This window comes from Morone saxatilis, unplaced genomic scaffold (assembly GCF_004916995.1).
Source record: "Morone saxatilis isolate NCDOM2014 unplaced genomic scaffold, NCSU_SB_2.0 Contig22, whole genome shotgun sequence".
Lineage (NCBI taxonomy): Eukaryota > Metazoa > Chordata > Actinopteri > Moronidae > Morone > Morone saxatilis.
In genome coordinates, this window is record NW_023339785.1 from 14,604,753 (window position 1) to 14,612,938 (window position 8,186).

At 42.2% G+C, this 8,186-nt stretch overlaps 1 pseudogene; it reads right to left on the reverse strand.

The window, feature by feature from the left end:
* Positions 1–4,423: 4,423 nt before the first annotated feature.
* Positions 4,424–5,135, reverse strand: LOC118333993 (annotated as a pseudogene).
* Positions 5,136–8,186: the final 3,051 nt, after the last annotated feature.

Sequence of the window (8,186 nt, forward strand, 5' to 3'; positions counted from 1 at the left end):
AGAGAGATATACTGGTAGGAATAGAGAAAAAGCAGGCATAGTGTTCCTAACTGTCTCGTGATCCGAAGCTGATTGTCCTGGACACCACATCAACAGCCACCACATATTAAGGTGAGCACAGCATAGCCACACATCATGCTGAACGAACAGGCACCAATCTAATCAGCCACCTAGAGAGCCACCATCGGACTGGGATACCAGGAACCTGAGGAGGGTTGTCGTTCGGTCCCTAGGACCATAAATTATTATCTGACTGTAGCACACCGATGCTCAGCAGAGGAGGATCACAGAATCCACGCAATCAGCAGACGTACAATTCAGCGTATAATTTTATACACGGCGTATACATAGATTTATTGCGATGATTACTCTTCATATGATATATGACTTCAATTAACAGCAATATCTTTATAATGCAGTATATTACTCGTATTAAATGCAAGAAAGTGATCGAGCTCGACATTCTAAAGGAATTTTTGGCCAATTGGATAATACGAACAGTATAGCATATATATCATTGACAACCTTCAAATGGATGACTTAAGAGTGAGGAAGAACAAGGGGCGAGCGCGCACCGAGTATATATTCATCGGTTTTCTAATATCTTAAATTCCTAGTCAACAGGTGTACACGAAAGTAAAAAACGCCGTTTGGCAGTTGGTTTGGCTCCTCTTTAGTACACAGAAGAAATGCCATTGAACGCTGTGCTAGAAGGTACATTAAAAAAGCTGCTTGTGAGTCAGTATAAATTTCTCAATCACACAACATAAAAAATTCCTAGGTATTGTTTTCTTCTTTGCCTGCCAGCTGTAACTGAGATGGTTTTCTCTTCCAACTTACGACCCGGCTACAGTAACAAGTTTTTTCAGACTCGATTAGAATCCGATCCAAGAGGGTCCATTGTGCTGGCAACATTGTGGGCGCCATTCGAGAATGCGCGAAGCCTTTCTATAGTCTCCATTCCTCTCCTTGACTAATGAAATAACGAATTGATACCCAAGCCACGTTTCGATAATATCTCACTTAAAAGGGCCGTCAGAGTCATGGAAGAAAAATGGCAAGGCTAATGACATCCTGTTAAAGAGTTACTCAAGAGAAAAATCGACACGAACAGTCTATATACACGTCTGGGTGGGAAGCCTGGCTCGTCTTATAGGGCTGCCTATCAAAGAAGAAATACAATAGATCAACTTTTCTCTTTGTCTAGATACATGAGAGAAAGGCCGTCCTTACTTCGGACTAAGCTGATAGAAAAATAAGAACCGGTTGAGGATTGTAGTCCCACCATAAATGATATTTGTAGCTTACGTTTAGAATATAAAAAAACGTGTCCTGTCTACATTGTATAATTACCTGACAGAACGAACTGTGCAAGAAACCGTCTCTTATTCAGTCCCAATGTCCTTACCGACTCAACGAAAAGTATATCATACTGCTGTCATGACCTACAAATTGTTGACGGAACAAACCTGGGAGGGTTATAGGCTGGCTTGTTATGTCTACTGGAGCAAAACGTTTTGCTGACCAAACAGCGTCACTTAGGTCTCAGAAGTACATCTTAAGCTCACTCTCCATACATACTGGAGGCTTAGAACAATCAGCAGACTATTGAAGTCCACTGTGTAAGTATACCTGTGTGAGAGGATGAGCCTCAACTCGAATATTCGTATTGACTTACAATTGAATGACGAGATGATGTATCAGTAGGAAAGACATGGCCGTATAATCAACAGGTCAAGTTAGAAGCACAGCAGACTAAGCAGTTAAACATCAAAGATGAATGTTCCAACGTAGCATACATTGGATGACTGCGAATTGCATATATCACTCGTACATAGTGAAATAGAGATGTCAGCTGTCTGTGGTAGATCACCATCAAGCGGCATCTTTACGCAAGTAGTAAAAGTGAAAAGGAGAGTAGTCGAGCCACACACAGAGTTGAGAGTGTGGATCAATCATGACCGATGAGCAACTATGAACACTGATTTGAGATCAATATTGAATACGACTCAGTTCATATGCGTTATGAATATCATAATATTCTAAATATCTCCACTATATTGTAAACTCTTTGTTATTGACAAATACTTTAATAACTCCATCAGTATTTATCATGGACTTTGATGCCCGAAGCCCTAATTTGCGAATAAACCTGTTTTTTTGCTTCATATTTGGTCGTAGATGTAAGATATATAGTGTGAATAGTTTGTGATATAAATTAAGAATTTTACTCTAAACAGCTGGCAGTTGAGTAAATATACAATCACCAATACAACCAGTCCCAGCCAAGAAGGAAACTGGATTTGGAGGCGCACAGGACCATATATATTTCTATGTCGTCATTTGCACTAACAGTTGAATCAGGTGATAAAACTGAAACTTAGAGATACAACTCAAAGCTGGGATGAGTCTCCTGTTCCTAGTCACCAGAGGAAATCTTTTCACATCTGTCCTTATTCCCCAGTCATCTCGTCCCTATAAACTGGGGATATCCATTATCCAGCACCGAAGGCTGGCTGCACACTGGTCTACGATTTATCGTTAGCATTTCTTACGTAACAACCAAGGTGATATCTGCCGAACTTACAGGAGATCTACTACTTCATCGACGGTAAGCCCTGTGTAGTCACCACTTAGTAGATTGTGTACCTACCGTCCTGTCACATTCTCGTAGACGCAATCAGCACGAGGGATAAGTAGGAGTCGTCCTCGGTTCCTCATCGAGGTCTTAAAGTAAATCTCTCTCCAGAGAGAATATTTTTAGATAAAACCATATTCGATAAATTAACAAATATCGCGTGCCATGCAGGGGAGCTGAGCAATCCTGAAAATAGCTGAGAGTTCTAATTAATGATAGAATGATCTGAGGCGTTTTGAAGTGTGTATTTTTGAATATCATTAATACCAACATCCAGGATCGCTGCAACTCGACTAGAGTGAATCGAGTCCCCGATGCAGCGACTCTTCAGCGATTTTCCAAAGACTGATTTCCCATCCTTTGGGAACGACGACTGTTTATGCGTTTATGCTCTATTACCGGTATCCACTGTTACGAACGATAAAGCAGGATTGGGATTTTCTAATATGGCCTCGAAGCTTGAAGCTACAGGGCGGGTCGTCTTTCCACACAGTTCTTCTCGGTCCGATTCGCTCTTTAGAAACTAGAACCTGCCTTTTGGTCTCGGTTTAAATCAACATACTGACGACTTCCCTTTTGTAATAATACGAGAAATTTACCTTGATACGAGGCCTCGCCCACATCCAAAACCTAAGATCTCCTAGCGATGTTCAACAAAAGACCCTTCTGCCTGCCTCCTCGCGGTACGGACGATACCCGAGCCTGTCCACGTCCCACTGAGCTCGAGCTTGAAAAAAGAACAAAGAATGCACAAAACAGAGCGCTTGCCATGCGCCGTCTGAGGAGCGGGTTATCCCACTACAACCAGTCCAGTCAAATCCCAGAGATGACAGATACAGTAATCCTTTTCAATGCAAAACTGGAATCATTAAATTCCATGAACTGAGAAGGCAATAGTATTCGTTCAGCCCAAAGAAATTCCGCGAGAAAAGCTATCACCGAAGACGTCGTTCCTCTCCAAGCGGTAAAGAGCACTGGAATCGAATCTAAAGGGGTGGACCCGGCTGCACTGCTGATTTGGACAGCCTCAGTGCAGGTGATGTATGCCAAAACAAGGCGGCGCTCAGAGGCCGCATCCACGGTAATGTATGTGGTGTGCACATTATTAGGGAACAGTTAAAATGCTGCAATTAAAAACTTACCACGCATTTATGAATACATATATATATAATATAACGTAATTCAAATTTAACAAAAGGAGTAGCGTAAAAATGAATCACTAGAGGGCATGTTTCATAAGTCGACGAGACAGTGCTCACAAAATGAATCTGAAAAGTTTTGATCGATAGTAAAATCGATCAGTTGTTTCAATCATGATGGATGCATGTTGAAAAACTATTGAGTGATCTACATAATAAATCGTCGAAATTTCGGAAAATACATATATATCAGGCGTTACACCTAAAGAAATACTACTATAGTCATGAATTCTGAACGATTGGATGAGGCAAGGAAATGCTTCCCATATCCAGTACAACACGTAGCATGAGAAAGTTATTGTTAATATGAGATCCACCGGCAGTCCAGCACCACAGGACAGCGACCAAGAGGCTCTACTGGCAATCCAGTGGCGCATGCACCACAATAGCTTTTCACATAAAGGAATAGAGAAGGAGAAAATTGAGAAACAAAACGATGAAATATATCACTCACCAAAGTTGACATTTTGAGAAAAGTGTCCAGGACAGTTTGCTTTGTCCAGCTCTGCGAAGTAATCAGTCTCAGCTCCCCCCATCCACCACTAACTAAACTGTTGACTCCATCGGTTGCATACATTTTCATGTTTCACATTCTTTCTGGAGTCAGGTCGTCCTGCAACACACCGTCGTAATTGTACACGTGTTGGAGAGTCCGCTGTCCCCAAAGTGTCTGAGTACGGTGGAGGATAATATGGAATCACAGGAGACTGGAGTGATACAGGACGCGAGACTGTCTCCATCTGTAGTTTTCACTGATATAATAACCACTAAACACGTGATGAAGAGAAAGGAACTACAGCCAAAGCCAACACCTAAGTAAAAAGTAAAGGTGTCATTGTACTCCTTGTCGTGTGTAAGAGTCAGTGAACTCCGACAGCCATTCAGGGAAGCTGTCCGCCACCGCCACCGTTAACAATGACTGTAGCTGAACGAGAGGGCTGCCGTTGTCCTCCCTACACATCAGTCTTTGTTTCACAGCATCTTTATCAAGTGACATTGGCGGATTTATCTTTATTTTCCATTCTGTAAAGCCACATTTCAAACAGCGCCCTTTGTCTGTGGCTTTCTGCAGTTTTAAGAGAGCCAGGGCATTCTGTCCAGAGTCCACATCAACAGCCACCACTTTAGTGACCAGATAACCCACCATCTGCTGAACGAGGCACCCATCTCAGCCACCAGAGAGCCACCAGTCTGGACTGGGTAAGCAAGAAACCTGAAGGAGGGTTGTCGTTCTGGTCCTGGATCATAATTTTCACACTCACATTGCTACTGAGTGGAGGGGAGCCTCCATCCTGAGCTTTGACTACTAGCTGAAGCTGTTTAATTTGCTCATAATCAAAGGAACGGACCGCGTGTAAGACCCCAGTTTCAGAGTTTATGGACACGTAGTTAGACACCGGATTACCGCTGATCTGTGTGTCCTCCAGGAAATAGGAGATTCTCGCGTTCTGATTCCAATCAAAGTCTCGCGCGCTCACAGTTGTTATGGAGTTTCCAGGGGAATTGTTCTCTGTGACGTAAGCAGAATACGAGTTTCTGTCGAACAATGGAACGTTATCGTTTACGTCAGAGATTCTAAGTTGCAACGTGACGGAGCTAGAAAGAGGAGGGGACCCTGAGTCGGTGGCTGTTATTGTAATATCGTATTCAGAAGTTGTCTCTCTATCGAAATGCTGATCCGCCACCAAATTATAGTAGTTCGTTAATGATGACTGGATTTTAAACGGAAGCGTTTTATCTATGGTACATTTTATCTGCCCATTTTTCTCCGAATCAGCGTCTTTTACATTGATAACAGCTATTGTTGTGCCGAGGGGGGAATCTTCTGCTATAGTGTCAGAAAATGACATGATATTAATGACTGGGGCATTGTCATTTACGTCACTAACATCAATTATAACTTTACTGGTTCCAGTCAAACCTCCTCGATCCTTCCCCTCTAACCTAAGCTCATATTTTTTCTCTTTTTCAAAGTCTATAAGTCCAGCAACTGATATGACACCTGTGTTTTCATCGATATTAAACATACCAACCGTAGTGCCTTTAACTTTCGAAAAACTGAATATTATTTCACCGTTACTGCCAATGTCTGCATCACTGGCGTTAACTGTTGTAATATAAGTCCCCTTTGGCGCATTTTCCACCACAGCAGCCCTATAAACTGACTGATTGAATACAGGGGCATTATCGTTTACATCTAAAACAGATACATATACATCTACTGTACCAGATCTCTGTGGGTTTCCTCCGTCGACAGCTATTAATTTTAGAAGGAGACTGGGGTGTTCCTCCCTGTCTAATGGCTTCTGGAGCACCAATTCAGCGTATTTACTCCCGTCTGGATTAGTGTGTTGTTTCAGAATGAAATAATTATTCGGAGACAGAATGTAATTTTGTAATGCGTTTAGTCCAACATCAGGATCAACTGCGCTTTCAACAGGAAATTTTGCGCCAATTGTAGCAGATTCGCTCATTTCAAACTGGATGTCTTTATTAGGAAAGAAGGGGGTATTATCGTTTATATCTAAAATTTCCACAGTGACACGATGAAGTTCGATTGGATTTTCTAAAATGACCTCGAAGCTGAGGCTGCACGGTGTCACATCTCCACAAAGCTGCTCCCTGTCTATTCTCTCATTCACTACTAGAATCCCTTTGTCTGTCTTCAGCTCGGTGTACTGGATGTTTTCTCCACTCACGATCCGGGCACGGCCAGAACGGAGCCTTTTCAGATCGAGACCGAGGTCTTGTGCTACATTGCCAATGAGGGAGCCTTTTTTCATCTCCTCTGGAATAGAATAACGAATCTGTCCAGCCACTCGATAAACCATAAAAGTGAGCAAAATGAGAAATCCAACTTGACATCGTAATATGAAAGAAAATCGCCATCTTACACGTCTGGGGTAGAGCTGGCCTCGGGCTGCCATATCAGAAACAATAGATATTGATGCCTGAAGAAGCGTCCTAACTTGAAGAAAATAAACGTGAGGTTGTAGTCCACCTTAAATATATTGTACTACGTTTAGATAAAAACGTGATCCTGGTATATTCCACAGAACGATGTGTAAGAAAACCGTCTCTTCTCTCCCTGTCCTCCCACGAAGGACAGTATCACTGCTGTCATGCTAAAGTACGGTAGTGAGGGAGGGTTATAGGCTGGCTGTTATCACTGAAAACGTTTTGCTGACCAACAGCGTCACTTAGAGTCCAAAATCTGAACTCTCTCATACTGGGAGTTAGAAGCTAAGCATTGATCCCCTGTGAATATTTGCAGCTGGCGCTCAATCAATTAATATTACTACATTTGCGTGATTATGATGAAAAGGCGGAATCAACAGGTCAATAGAAGCAACAGCACTAAGCAGTTAGACATCAAATGAATTCCAACGAGCAATGGATGACTGTATGGTGAACACGTACAAGTACAAGAATATCGCTGTCTGTGGTACTCAATCAAGCAGCATTACGAATGAAGTGAAAGGAGAGTAGGAGCCAGAGTGAATGTGGAAAATCAGACAATAAAATACTGATGTCAAATTAAACTCTGTCAATGCGTTTGCAAATACAAATAATTTACCACTTGATTTTTGTTATATAAAAACATGAATATTATGGACTTTGTTACTGAGCCCTAATTGAGTCAAATATTTCAAATTTGTATTTTAGATATATGTTAATTGTTTAATTATTTATTTTAAACAGCTGGCAGTTGAGTAAATATACAAAGTACACAGTCAGCAAGAAGGAAACTGGAATTTGAGGCGCACAGGACCAAGGATTGTATAATTGACTCAGGTGATAAAACTGAACTAACCTCTAGTGGAGAGTCTGGTTCATCCAGGATGCTCTTTCAACCTAATGTACCCCCCGCTGCATCGTCCCTGTAGAACTGGGGGTCCATTATCAGCCACGTTCTGACTACCAGCTCTGCCGAATTACAGTCAGCTCTTTCTGGAGTTCAGTCGTCCTGCACACTCGTAAATTGTACACGTGTTTGGAGAGTCCTGTCCCCCAAAGTGTCTGAGTAACCGTGTGGAGGATAATATGGAATCAACCAGGGAGATTGGGAGTTGATACAGGACGCCGAGACTTGTCTCCATCTGTAGATTTTCAAACTGATATAATAACCACTAAACACGTTGACTGAAGAAGGAAGGAAAACTATCAGGCCCAAAGCCAACACTAAGTAAAAAGTCAGGTTTTGTCATTGTACTCCTTGTCGTGTGTAAAGTCAGTTGAACTCGCGACAGCAAGCTTCAGGGAAGCTGGTCCCGCCACCGCCATACGTATACAATGACTGTAGGGCATGAACAGAGGGCTGCCCGTTGTCTCCACTATAACAGTCAGTC